Raw genomic sequence first — 15,635 nt, forward strand, 5'->3', positions numbered from 1 at the left:
TTGGTCTAATCACTGGATCATAGAAGAGAAATGTTGTTGTGCAATAAATGCTGGTATAGAGGTAGTGTGGATTTGACATATCATGAGAAAACATAGTTTTCTAATTGTGAAATCGACTATGAGTATATTTTGACTATTAAAGTGCAACACAAGTTGTAGAGATTACTGTTGCACACAACAAAATGAAGCATTTGGAATTTCATGCTCATTACTTGAGAGAATTAGTATAAGAAAATCCTATGAATCTTGTGTATTGTTAGATAGATGATAAAGTTATTGATATCTTTATAAATCCTCTATCAAGAGCTATTTTTTTAAACTTTAGGCTACATTTGGGTTTAAGGAAGCTATAATTCTGTGTTGAGATATGTTTTCATTGATGGAAATAAGGGGATGGAAACAAATTTTTCGGTGATGGCACATGGCAATAGGAGGTACAGGTGTCAAAGAAATGTCACATGTAGCAGGTTTCAAACACACAATAAAGGAAAAAGATTAGATTCAATGCAGTCCTTTTGGAGCCAGTTTTGGAGCACTAGATCATCTCAGGTAGTTGTAAGCCACCCAGATGGATATAGCTTTGAAAGCGATTTCTAGTGGTATGCAGAAGTTTGAAAATGGCCTCTTCGATCGTAATATAGAGCCATTCCAAGCTCAGTGAACCCAAGTCAAATATAACAGAGTTAGCAGAATATGGAGAACCTTTGGAGCTAGCCAAAGTTGGCTTAAATGCCAAAATCAACACCAATATCAGTGGAGCCTCTAAGCAAGAGCTTCAGGAAGATGTGGCAGTATCAGGTTAGACCACAAGTTGAGCCCACCCGGCAAGCTTACCCCGATGAATACACCCTGGTGGAATGTTTTGGTGTCGAAGTCTAAGCGACCGGGAGGAAAGAATTGGGACATGACATCTATGCGTTTTCCAATGGGGACCGAGTGGTTGGAGCCCACCCGATGGTAATACCCCTGTGGGTGAACCCCAAAGGTTTGTTTGGAGAAGCACACGACTAAGCGTCAGGAGGTAAGTGTCAGGACATGACATCTAAGGCAACGGACCAATTTAAAGGAACCAGGAGGAGGCCCACTCTACCAGATCAACTCGTGGAGGTCGAGCCCAAAGGTTTATCCTAGCAGGATAACAAAGAAGGCAGAGTAGAGGAGCATTGACTCGACAAAAAACAAATAAAAATAGAGGAAAGCGTCAGGATAATTGGCATCCTTCCGATGGCACTAGGTACAACCCTTTAGAAGGGATTTGTGGTCATGGGAGGTGGTTTCCCACATATTTTATCGCATAGATCAATAATGGATGTCCACTTTGGGGTCACCCCTCCGAAAACCATAATCTACATAGGAGTGGTGTTGAGGCAAGTTTTTGAAGCCAAAGGTTTTTGATAATGCCTAAAGAAAAATAACAAAGGAATGGGTTGCAAAAAAATACCTTGAAGGACATTTTCTCTCTCCTCCAGGAGGATAGGTGGCATATTTTAGGTTTTGGGCACTCGAATGGCCCTTTTCTGGGTGACAAGAGTCACCAATCAGATGTTGACACATGGAAGGAGTGATGTCATGGTGATCTCAACCCAGAGGTATGACCCTGACAGTTTATAAGTGGTGTAAAGAAAAAGCGTTGGGTTGCAAGGTGTCGGGACACAGTGGCTTGGTGTCAGAGCGTAGAAAATTAAGAGGTGTCGAGAGGTCCCTGCAGGATAGCTAAGCCTGCAACACCTAACCCAACCGGATTGTTAAATGGAAATAACAGCAACACTTGGAAAAAGGAACCGGGCCATGTAGACAAATCATAAACCAATGGAAAGGATGTTGGGCGGTCCTCACCGTACATGTCAACCTGAAAGGAAGACCCTGACGGGTGAATGAAGGGACATACAAATATATTTTTGGGATGTTGAAGGCTCTCGGTTAAGTGCTTAGACCTAGCCCTAGTTTGTTTCACATAGAAACAAAGGACACATAGGAGATAAGGATCTGTGGAGGCTCTTGGCACACCTAAGAGTTGGCCTTTGGGCTAGTACTTAGTCGCCTCGTGTAGAGGCGTGACCAACGACACAAAGTTGTTATCATAGGGAAGAAGGCCCTTGACAGGAGTTAAAATGGATTAGCGCCCAAGGCCTAAGCCTGTGGTCATGGAGACCAATTCTTATGGCCAAAAAAAAGGGGGGGGGGGGCGCTAAGAGAAAAGGAGTTAAAAGGCAGAATGACAAAAATGCTAGTTTAACTACAGTTTTTGGTAGTTAAGTCAAAATTTAACAATGAATAAAGATAGCGAAGCACTGTTAAAACCTGTAAAAATTCCATATTAGCCAAAATATGCAAATAAACTCAATTTAACTAGTAGAAAAGGTTGGTTAAGGCCTGAGAACTTGGTTAATAGGTGTAGAGGGCTGAAATAAAGATGTCAAAGGAAAAGAATAAGGAAGCATGCAACAATGAAAGAAAATAGAAAGAAGGAAAAAATATCAAGAAAAAATTCTATATAAGCAAGCCTAATTAAGAAAAATGAGAACAATTATTTTTGAGATAGAGATTATGGTACAACGAGGTGTTGGTATGGTGTTTTCAATGATTAGGGATTATTGAAGGTGTTGGTGGTTGAGAGATTCACTAATTTTATAAGCAGATAATGCATTCATTTTTTGAGTATGGAAATGGATGAAAATTGAAGCAGTGAGTGTCTAGCAAGTTGTATCTTGTTGATTATGGGTTGGTTCTCCTTCTAGTGGGTGTTGGAGAATAGTTGAAGTTGTAGCTCCCTTCAGTTACAGCTGATAAATTAGGAAGTTTTAGCTTCCTACTGGTTGTAGCCACATCGTCGCTTTTTCTAGCACCTATAGCACAAGTGCTTCAAGAGATATAGAAATATTCCAAGAGACACCTCTAGGTTAATTGTAGACCAGTGCCTAGGACATCTTAAACATAGAAGTGCATTTGAGATTATCTGAAGGATTATATTGCACTCCAATTGTCACATAGTTTTGAAAGATAATAAAAGGGGGAGCTTGGTTCAATAGTCTTTCATCAAGGTGAACTAAAGCAGATACATGGATCCAAATACAAGGGGTGAATCGAGTTGATCTCAAGGAGGAATGTCTTGTTCTGATGGTCGACACACAACAATGAGCATCTTAATATTGAAGTTGAAGTAAAGGTGAAGAGGAGGAGAGGACGGAGGGAAATAGATGCACAGGGCTGTAAATGAGAGAAAATCCTAATCATCAATGTTTTGGCAGAAGGATGGAAGGCAGAAGAGATGGAATGACGGAATTGCAGAGCGCAAATTAAGGTCCCAATATCTATACATCATGAATACATTTGTTACTAATTAGCATATGTAAATCTATGCTCATACAAGTACCGTAGGTTATCAAATAACACAAGTAAATCTATAATTACCACAGGTACTACTACTTAGCAGCATACATATAACCATGAGAGAATGAGACTGGAAGCTTCATTACACAATTTCAGTAGAAGAGAAACATACATGAAACGAGATTTACAGAGGGGAAAACATACTGCTTACTGCCATGATTGGAATCACCAAAGAGTTTCATTAATCCTGAAAATGAGTCCAATATACCAGTCCATTACATTTAGCCATAGATCACACAAGTCTCTCATGAACAAGCAATTAGAACCAAAGTGGAATCACAGAATTTGGACCACTACGAGTGCAGATTTACAGAACCTATATTAAGTGTTTCTTCCCCCTATTTATACCGAGGAGGGGGATTTGAATCAACAGTTACAAAATATATCAGCCAAGGGTTAGCTATCCGATTGACTAGTTGTCTCGGCCTGCGATAGTTCTGCCGCCCAAAATGATTCTAAAGGGTTTGATTCCTTTCTTGAAAATACATATAAATTACAAAAATAAACATAAATAAGCAAAAGTGAAAGATGACTGAGGAAAATATCCTTATGTCATTCCTATGAAGGCCCTTGCTCAGGTCATGTCTCTACCACAATGTGTCCCTCTAGTTTCTCAGCTGGTTCTTGTCACTTTCACCTTAATTGCCTGACTTCTCCACTCTTTGGAGTTGGTAGCGATCAACTGTGTTTGCTTGTTCCAGAGAAGAACTAGAGATTGTCCTAGCAGTCCTTCACAATATGACTGAGTGGAGATCCACATTGAACCATTATGTCTTTTTTGAGTCTCGTATCTCCATTTACTCTCTGAAGTCATGCAAGTGAAACAATCAAATTCATTCTTGTGGCTATTGTTGTCTTGGGTTTCTTGTTACAATGGCTTCCACAGGATCAACCCATCGATTTCCCAATGCTCCACGCCTTCATTCAATGACTTAGCTGCTAACCCATCCGTCTTCAAAGCCTAATACCATATTATCAGGGCTTTACTCCATCAGGACTTTACTCCATCAAGAATTTTACTCTTAAAGGAGTTACAGAACAGCCAGTCTCGATCTCCCTTGGCCCCTTATGGTTTAGCCCCTTTCTGCAATTCTTCTCATATGACCGGGAGCAGTGACCTGGTGCATAGCCTTGAGTTGCTAAGGCATTTTTTACTAGCGTGGGGGCTACTTTTCCTTTGTAAATGGTTTAGTGCCCCTAGTCTTTTAAGTTCCTCTTGCTTGTGCGCTATCCCACATATCAGAGCTCCTGAGTTGGTGTTTTCAAATGAGGGATATAACGTGGAGTGATGCAACATTTTAATTTAGCTAATTGTTAATCACCCTCTGCGCTTAGCCCTTGGTTTCTTTGGCTATTTATGTAACTGTGGGCCAGCCCCTATATCGAAGATTCACAATCGGTGATTTCCTATTGGGCACAACATGTTGCTACCGCTAATCGCCGATTGCCAATTAGTGACGTCAACATTGCCACGTGTCACCAAGATATGCCCCCATAGGACACTGAAAATGGTAGATCAACACACCATGTGTCCTCCGTACTGCCACGTGATGATGATGTCAGCTGCCCCATGCCTTTATCGGATCCGATTGTGTGCCGCCATGTGTTGCTTATCAGAACCAATCTTATGTTGCCACACATCGAGTTGGAGGAGAGAGAAAAGGCCCGTCCTCCTCTAGTTTTGCGATTGATTTCCTTTGTTAAATTGATTTCGACCCTCTCAGCACTCTGACACCATTGATGTTCTTTTCCCGCAATTTCTTCATAGTGATCATTTCGAGAATCGTCGATTTCTAACTTGCGATATATTTGTGTTGTTGCGATCGTCAATCGCTGATGTGCTTGCCACGACTCATTGGATTGCAGATATGCACTTAGTGCCATTGATGAGAAATTGTTGATGTACGATAGCCGGTATCAGAGCTCTGCTACACGAAATGTAGAATGCCATGCTCCCGGACCTTTGATACACTCTTCTTATTCATTTCAAAGGCAACAAAACCATCAAACTTCAATAGGTCATATCTTCTGATCTAGAAGTCCATATTTGGACCTCCACATACTATTGGAAATCTTATTCTGAGCACTATCCAATGGAGGGGGCAAGATTTAGCTTTGAGAGCTTCTATGGCTTGTAAGGTGGCTTCATACTTCACTGTTCCTTTGCACTTTGGGCAACTAAAAACACATTTTGTAGTGAGTGACAACGTTGGTTCCAACTGGGGACAATGCCTTGCTAGCAAGGTGCTGAGAACCTACAAACCAATAACCTTCACCTTTGGGCATGGAGTCAAAAATATAATGAATCTATACAACCAAAAAATATCCATGGGACTTTATTTGCTAGGAGTTCTTTCCTCATAAAATTGAAATGCAGAAATACAAATTCTAACATCTAGAAATTAAATGCTCAGCTAGTGAGCTTATTTATATACAACTCCTACCTATGTATAGGGCATAAATTCACCCAAGTTAGGTCCACCTTCTAATGAAACCAACCCAGCATCAAAGTACAAGACCTTATGCCTCCATGTTGCTAAAATTTAAAAATCAAAACAAGCATGCACCATGAAAAGTCTTCAAACAAAAAACCTAATGCATGCTCCAGAAATAACCACTACTGCTGACAAAAGAATGTGCTCATGTAATCAGCTACAATGTCATAGAACTAACAAGAAAAATTTGTGGTTGCCTTATTTTCATGAAACGTTTGCTGACCAATATCTTCTTGGTCAGGACAACCACAAATATTTTTCAGCTCCTCATCCTTATATTTTTCAAGAAAATCATGTTGATGGAAGAATTCTCCCCACTTATTGGTAAACCACTCCCTTTGAACTTCTGTAACCATCTCATCCTCCTTCGAATAATATGAATCATAAATTGGAGGAGGTTCTTGATCTTGTTCTCCAGGTGAAGGAGGTGAATCGTGGATTGGATCCTCTTTGTTGACCTCCTGGTGGGCCTCCTCTTCTTGCGTGGCTGCCCATGTCTGGGATTGTTGTGGCTTTGCATCACTTGACTCTCCATCAGAGTGATATACATCATAAGAAGGAGAATCATAAAATTCGGCCGAATAAGATCTCTAAGGGTTTATTTGTAGCTCTATGATGTCTCCTTCTTCTCTTTCTTGATCATTGGGTGATGCTTATTGATGCGAGTAGATGTTTTCTTGGAGTGAAGCTCCAAAAACATCTTCAGCAAGGTCATTAACCTCAAGAATATTTTCAACATTAAAATATGAACAACAATCTTCAAATAGAGCATACAGTGGATGTAATATTTTTTAATAACAATTGAATGTCATATGAAAACTCTTTAAGGAAGATATGTTACCATGAGGTATTGTTCTATACAAAATTCTAAAATCGTATTCTAAAGAGTACATGAACAATTTCATTTTTGCATCTTCAGAAATAATACCTTGTTTCTTCATGCATTCATGAAAATCTTTGAGGTGTTGGTCAGGCCTTCTATCTATGTTCCCACTGAATCTAGGCAAATAGGTATTCCATTCATGAAATTTAAGGGACATGATCAGGATAATCAGCCATAGAAGAAAAATTCAGTGGGGCAAATTGTTTGGCCAGGAATGCATGAATGGCAATTTTGAAAACCCCTTTAGGTGGGTGAGCTCAGGTTCAAAGGTAGGGGAAATTTTCAGTTGTTTAGCATCAGAGTGAGTATGAGGTTGCTTGAAATCCAGGATGATCAAATAGAGATAAGGACAGTGGAGTCACCAGGATTTTTACCATAAAATTGAAATAGTGGAGTCACCAAGGTGAGAGATATTCAGCCCACGCTTCCCTTACTCACCTAACAGAGGGAATGTTTTTCATAGCAAGGGAAAAATATTCTAATTCGTTCCCAGACAATTGTGCCAGAAATATGTTGTCGCTTTTTCTAGCACCTATAGCACAAGTGATTTAGGAGATATAGAAAGCTTCCTAGAGACAACCTCTGGGTCAATTATAGACCAGTGCATAGGACATCGTAAACAGAGAAGTGAATTTGAGATTATTTGAGGGATTATGTTGCACTCCAATTGTCACACAATTTTGAAAGATAATAAAAAGGGTGGCTTGGTTCAATATTCTTTCATCAAGGTGAACTCAAGTAGATACATGGATCTAACTACAAGGGGTGAATCGGGTTGATCTCAAGGAGGAATGTCTTGTTTTGATGGCCGACACACAACAATGAGCAGCTTAATATTGAAGTTGTAGTAAAGGTGAAGAGGAGGAGAGAAAGGAGGGAAATAGATGCATAGGGTTGTAAACGGGACAAAATACTAAGTAGCAATGTTCTAAAAGAAAGATGGAAGGCAGAAGAGATGGAATGACAAGAATTGTGGGCCACAAATTAATTTCCGAAGATATATACATCATGAATACATTTGCTACTAATTAGCATATGTAAATATATGCTCATACAGGTATTGTAGGCTATCGAATAACACAAGTAAATATGTAATTACCACAGGTACGGTTACTACTTAGAAGCATACATATAACCATGAGAGAATGAGACCAACAACTTCATTGCACAATTTCAGTAGAAGAGAAACATACTTGAAACAAGATTTACAGAGGGGAAACCATATTTCTTATAGCCATGATTGGAATCACCAAAGAGTTTCATTAATTCTCAGAATGAGCCCAATATACCAGTCCATTAAATTTATCCATACATCGCACGAGTCCCTCATGAACAGGAAATTAGAACCAAAGTGGAATCACAAAATTTGGAACACTGTGGGTGCAGAATGTCAGAACTTATATTAAGTGTTTCTCCCCCCTATTTATACCGGGAAGGAGGGGGCTTTGAATCAATGGTTACAAAATATGTCAGCCAAGGGCTAGCTATTTGATTGACTAGATATCTCGGCCTGCGATAGTTATGCTACACAAAATGATTCTAAAGGATTTGATTCCTTTCTTTAAAATACCTAGAAATTACAAAAATAAGCATAAATAAGCAAAACGAAAAGATGATTGAGGAAAATATCCTTCTGTCATTCCTGTGAAGGCCCTTTCTCATGCCACAATGTGTCCCTCTAGCTGCTCGGCCAGTTCCTATCACTTTCGCCTTAACTTCCCGACTTCTCCACTTTATGGACTTGGTAGCGATCAACTACGTTTGCTTGTTCCAGAGTAGAACCAAAGATTGTCCTAGCTGTTATAGACATTTTTGTGCCTCGCATCATGGAGCATGAAATGTCAATAATCACAGGGATCCTCAGTCCCTAAACATGTTGTTCTTACCCCTAAAAGAACAAGGTCATCAAACAACAGCACTTCCAATCAGTTCTCCACCTGAAAACACTTCAAAACAAGCTTATTTTGGATCATGTCAGCTGCTCCACTGAGCTTCTGCGCTGGAATGCAACTGTCCCTCCTTGTACCTGCGCTGGAAGTCAAATTTAATGAAGGCTACCTGCGCTGGGCGAGATTGGCCAAGTGGCACAGTCATTCTGCAAGGTGTCAATTGCCCAGGAAGCTTCCAAACTGACACTTGGTTCATGAGATTCGCCCTGTGATGAGTAAGAGGTACTTTATCACCATGTGTAAGCAAGGATCTCCAAGTGGACTCAAGAACTGAAGATTAACTGAAGAGGGAGAGGACACTAGTCAGCTCTATGCCAGCCTCAAGCTGACTCATCCTTTCTTCTTCTCTCCTATATATAGAGCTCTTCTATGAGGTCTAAGGAGGCTGGAATTTTGTGCAAAGCAAGGAAGTGCTGTTGGTTTACAGTTAGAGCTATTGGGTGATTGCTTTTATAGAGGTGAAGAGGAGATTTCTTGCTGCTGGGGAGGTGCTGCTGGATTGGAGCCATTGATGGTTGTAACCTTCTCAGAACCCTGTTACTTTTATCAATAAAGCTTTGAATGTTCTCCTATATACTTGTATTGCATTGATGTATTGTATTTACTTGTATATTTGATTCATTCTAATCCATGCATCAGTTATGAGTACATGTATCTTGTAGTCTTCTTCTCTCTGTTGTGCAGGATCTGTGTGTAGCTGGACCGGCAAAGGGAGCAAGGAGCTGGGAACAAGAGACAAAGAGAGAGGATAAGGATCGACAAAAGCGAAAGACACGGTTGGTTAATCTTTTCTTCCTTCTCTCTGTACTTTCATAAAGGAAAACATTAAAGCTTTACTTTCAGTTGTTGCTAAGGACTGTCACCCTTAGAGTAGGGATAGGGTCATCCGAGTCGGATACTTTTCCCCACAACAAACTGGCGACTCCGTTGGGGAGCCTAGTATCTTGTTGGTGTTTTTAGTATTTTGCTATTCATTTCTTGAAGAAAAGAGTACCAAATCGAAAAGCTTTTGACTATATCAAAAGCGAAGTAGAGGGACTGCTACTCTTGCTCATTTGTTGAGCAAATTCAAGATTTGAAGAGCCTATCTACAAAAGACTCTTTACTCTTTGTGATAGATCTTCATCCTCTTGATCATCCCTTAGCCTGTACTTGACCTATAGCTTTTTATTTCAGCAAAAACAGTGCATTTTTGAGCTTTTTATGACCCGGAAATCTTTGTAGACGTAACTCTCGTGTCCCAGAGCAGGCTGTCCACAGGCAGTCTGCATTACAGCACAGGTACTCCCTTCGGGAACTGCGCTGGAAGTCAATTTGACAGACCAGAGCCTGCGCTGGACCTGTTAGCCAGTGTCTTGCTAAGGTTTCCCTTTGTGTCTGAGCCCTGTTTTCACTGATTTTTTACTGATTGCTTGCTGGTCATTGTACTTGCTGTAAACCATTCTCCTTGACATTATTCCGCCTCAGTTGTGTGATGAAACTGTGAATGTTCTTTCAGTATTTCTTGTTTCAGTTACAGTTTCCCATTGTGAAAAGCGAACCGGTATAGCTGTGGCCTCTTAGATCCTGAACTGTAAAAGTGTCTTTGTGATCTTAAGAGCTAGTTTTATTACTGTTCATGGCTGTTTGAGTTTGTTTGTTTTCCATCTCATGGTTTGAATTCATATATTTTTAGTGTTGAAACAAGTACCTGTAAGGTGTCTTTTCATTTAGACGAAACTTGTTTGTTTACGCTTCAAATTGAATTCGAAAATTACACAACAATTTCCTTTTGTCTACATCAACATTAAGGGAAAAGAAAAGAAATACATGCATCTTGCATTTGCATTTTGGATAAGTTTGCGTGTCTGATCTAGGAGAAAGTGCATTAGTTTGTGCTTTGTGCTCTGTGTGGAAAGATATTGTTTTTCTCTCCCCTCAGTAGCTAGGATTTTCAAAGCTAAAAAGATTGTAAAAGCTTGCTTATCATTTTAGCTGCATTTAGGAATTTGTACCAATACAACTCGTGGTGATCCTGAAAGACAAACTGTTAAGCAAGATCAACATTAAAATAAACCCAATTTACATAACAACGCTTTGTAACATAACGCAAACATCTAGAGGTCTAGGTAGAGACGTGTTCCGGCGTCGTTAAACGTAGTGACTATCGATCTCTACGAAGGTGGGTGATTCCTCCTGAGAGTCGGTGGCACTAATACGGACTTGTGCTCCCACGTACCGTCGCGTATATATTGGGAGACCCCTATAGGCATTTATCTTTTATCCTTAGGAAACCATGTCGGCCGCCCTACTGATCGCGATGCAGTGAACACAGCATTCACGAAGATCGACCACCCGTACCGTAAAACGTATTCTGTGGTTTCGCGAAAAGTTTGGCACACCCTCTGCCTAGATCTCCAGAGCAGTTTCTTTTGGTCTTTTTCAAACTCTATAACTGAAAAAGTCCAACCGAGCATTTGTCACTTCGGGCTCGTTAATACATCGAAGGCGACTAGAGTCATCTTTAGCTTTTTCTCGACTCTTAAAACATGAAAAAGCAAGTTTGTGTCTAAAGCGTCGTTATAAAATTTATTTTAAGCGGAATAATCATCACCCTTCCCTCGTTGATCTTCGAAGTTAGTCCACCACAAGTGGAAGTTCCTGTAAAATCGCTAAGAAATCTTTTGGATAGACTAGATATGTCTGAACAACCGTCGACATCTAGGACTGTGTCGTCCGACACAGCAGCAGCAGAACCTCCTACTGCTACTCCAACGATGTTCGCTGGTATACCATCTGTCCCGGCAGGTTGTCAACAACGAGCCGGAGTCCCATCAGGGATGATGACATGGTTAGTTCCTATTTCTTCATCCGGATTATCATCTGGTATTTCTTATGTTGAAACTCGCCAAATTGATCCATTTGGAGGTCAACCTGGGCAATCGATCCCCTTGAGTTCCGGATTGATACCATATGGGGGGCAGTATGCCTTTTCATTACCTCCTCCGGGAGGATGCCCATCCGTGAGTTCACAACAGAGTTCAGGTCAAACTGGAATTACATCCAGCAGTTGGGTACCAATACTGCCTCAACAACCAGGAGTTGTATATTCTATGCAACCAGTCCACCCTGTGTCAAATATTACCACCACACCTGCTGTGGCGAATGTGTCGCAAGTACAAGCGTTACCTGTTGTAATACAACAACCTCTTGGCTTAGCGACTCAATCGCAAGCTCAGGGTGGTGCCTCCTTATCTGGAGCGACTCATGCTCAAACAAGTACTGTGACTCCTCATCCTGGTCAATCATCCAGTATTGGTCAACAGCAAATGGTCCAACAACCAGAGCTGCTTCAATCTCAACCACCGCCTTTCCAGCAATCATATCAAGGACCTGAGCAACAAGTCTTTGTAAGTAATGGGCAACCATACTATAATGGTTACGCCCATCAACCTTGTCAAAGTTGTCAGCATAATGCTGGTCTGCAAAGACCCATTGCTCAGGCGATACCATCTTATCCTGGATATGCTTCGCCTAACCTGAACCAACAGTTGCCCTTTGTAGCAACTCTAGAATTACCAGATCTAAACCGGCTGACGAATGATCCAATTGCTTATGCCCCTTGGTGGCCAGCGATTCCGCATAAACTTCCGTCAGATATTCCTAAATTTAATGGAAATCCGGGTGAAGACCCGTCGAATCATGTGATGACATTCCATCTGTGGTGTTCGTCGAATACCTTGAATGATGATTCGATAAGGCTTCGCCTTTTCCAGAGGACATTGACTGGTCCGGCAGCTAAATGGTATATTGAATTACCTAGAGCCTCTTTCGACAATTTTAGTTCCCTAGCCACGACTTTCTTGACCCATTTTCAATTACCAATAAGGTATGAAACAGGAACAGAACTCCTTACCAACTTCAAGCAGACAACAGCTACTCACATATCTGATCATATACATGAGTGGCGACGTCGTCGTAGGATGGTGAAAACTTACGTTCCCGATCAGCTGTTAGCTGAATGGTTTATAAAGTCGTTACTTCCGGCTATAACGGAAGATGTGGCCAAGGGAGGAGTCGTAACAGAGGAGCAAGTCATTGCTCGTGCTCAATATTTGGACTTAGTATATACTCAGTCGGGCACGCTCTATGATAAGATACCTGACGCCCCCAGACCGGAATTTTCAATCCCTCCTCCTCCCGGATCAAATAGTGACTCTCATGCCGGTGATGGCGTGATTGGAACTGCAAACGCTAAGTCGACAAGGGATTCAGATAAGAAAGCCTGTAAGACTTCGAATCAAAAAGCAAATCAAGAGATTCTTGCTTCGGAGGTAAATGCTGTATCTACGGATAAAGGCAAAAACTCCAATCAACCAGGAAGCAAGAAGAATCAAAACAAAGGGAAGAAGAAGAAACAAGGAGAGTCATCTCCTCGAAAAACTTCTTCAAGCCCTCCTCGAGATAGGAAACCACCTTATGGGTGTCAGATATGTGATGAGGATCACTGGACGAGAGAATGTCCATACAAAGCTGATCTAAAAAGATTCTTAAAGAGTTCGCAAACTCCAGCTGTGGTAACTGATCCGTTTCCCGATCGGGGAAAAAATCTGGTTGGTAGTGGAAATGCTTCACCGTCGCAAGTGCTTATGTTATCGATATCGAAGCAACAGGATGATGCTTTAATTTCGACAAGGAACAAAGATTACGGGAATCCACAGGTGTCGAACGATAAAGGTAAAGATCAACCTAGCAGTTCGACAACAACTTCGGCAGAAGTTGTACCCCCCATCACACATGAATTAACAATAAAACCGCCAAAGGGAGTAGTACACAAGTCGACATTTAATCCTCGTGCCAGAGCGGCACAACATTATAATATAGTGGAAGATTTGGCGCAATCGCCATCTGCTATGTCGACTCTTGAAGTACTACAACATTGCCCATCCCAAAGGCAGGCATTGTTATCAGCAATTGGTGGGGTGGATCCTAAAGATTCCAATCTTGTATCCTTTGATCACAAAGGATATGATCCTCAGTTACCAGCTCAACTAGCTTTCCTCATCCAAGTGAAAGCCCTCAACAAAACTGTTCATCGAACAATTATTGATGAGGGGGCATCGACATGTATTATGTCGATGAGTTGCTGGAAAACTTTAGGATCTCCAACCTTGACGCGATCATCAACAACATTAAAAGCATTCGACGGAAGGACATATACCCCTTACGGTATCCTTAGTAACTTGAGAGTTGAACTAGGGGGCAAAACAGTAGAAATAGATGTTGAAGTCATCGATGGCAATCTTGACTATAACATCCTACTGGGAAGACCATGGATTTATGCCATGGAAGCTGTTGTGTCGACCTATTTTAGGAAAATCGCATTCCCCTTTCAAGGAGAGATTACGATCATTGACCAACAAAATTTCCTCCCTAATGGTTCACAAGTTACAGGAAGCGTTCCTCTGATCCATGGAAGCGACCATTCGTTTCAAAATATCGGGGTAGGTCTCCTAAAAGACCCTGCCTTAATGGGTACTTTCGCCCTACCGCCTCCAATTAATCTGGCGGGAGTGGCCACGGTGGAAACCTACAAAATGAAATCTAATCCAATCTTCTGGTTGGATTCGGAAGATTCCTAGATATTTGGTCGGCTTCGAGGATAGTTCCTATCTCAGGTCAACCTCGTTAAAAAATGAAAAACCATGAGGATAGTTCTTTTACTATGTCAACCTCATTAAAAAATGAAACAATCCCCTTTCCAGATCTCAATGGTAAACCTTCATTCCAATCAACAAAGTTGAATGCAATGAAGCTTGGGGGGCATGCACCTCGGTTGCATTATTATGCTGGGGGCATAACGAGCAGTTTTAGCACATAGTTCATGCTCGTTAAAAAATAAACGCAAGATCCGAGCAGTTTTAGCGCATAGTTCATGCTCGTTAAAAAATAAACATAAGTTGTGAGCAATCTTCCCTTAGAGTTCAAGCTCACCCAGAAAAAATGAACCGGTAAATAACCTTGGTAAATGTAACCTTTGACAACCATATTAAAGCCCTTGGTCGTGTTCTTGCAGTCTCACCTCCATCCGTTCATTTGGCCAATCGTTCATCTCCATATGTTTGTTTACCCATTTTGAGGAACAACTGCGAAGAGTGATGCCACTAAGCCATCCTTGTGACACTGCCGTGATTGGAATATTCCAACCTGTACCTGGAATCTGCTGCTGCCCTGTTAATCACTCGTTCCTCGAAAGACGAGTCGTCTTTAAGCTCTTTTCACTGACTCGTAAAATATGAAAAGATTGCCGAGTTTTGGCCTTCCAGCTCGTTAAAGCGACCGGAAAGCTATCCCTCCTCTAGATTTTAATCTTTTTGGACTTGAGGGATTATTGTACAAAAAGATCGAGCGCTTGTCTTGTTCGGCTCGTTAAAAGTACTGAACACTCATCCCTTCTGTATTGTTTTATACTTTTTCGGACTTAAGGGATTAGATGACGAAAAAGGAATTTTGGAGTTAACTTTCTGTACCTTTTCAGACTCTCTAAAAATGAAAAGGACCGAGTTTTCCTTGTCGTTAGACTCGTTAAAATGATTAAATAGCGACAAACTTGTCTTTAGACGAGAACGAGTTTCCCTATCGCTAAGCTCGTTAAATCATAGCGATGGGCTTGCCCGAAGGGCAGGTTATAGAACAAGCATATGTTATCCTCGTCAAGCTTGACAAAAATAAAGAGGTACTGGTCAGAAATGACTGGGGAAAAATTGGGAGAACATCAAAGTTTAATGGTAGCAAGTCACTCTTGAACATGACACTTTTTCCTCCGTACCACATCGGGTTGGGTTGTTTCATTCACCGGTCTCATCGCCATGGTCTTCGCCAAACCATCCACATTTGGGGTAATGCTACCGATCCATCGCATCAATGTCGTTATATGTT

Source organism: Pinus tabuliformis, chromosome 9 (assembly GCF_031772625.1).
Source record: "Pinus tabuliformis cultivar Carrire ecotype Pingquan chromosome 9, CPIR1, whole genome shotgun sequence".
NCBI lineage: Eukaryota > Viridiplantae > Streptophyta > Pinopsida > Pinales > Pinaceae > Pinus > Pinus tabuliformis.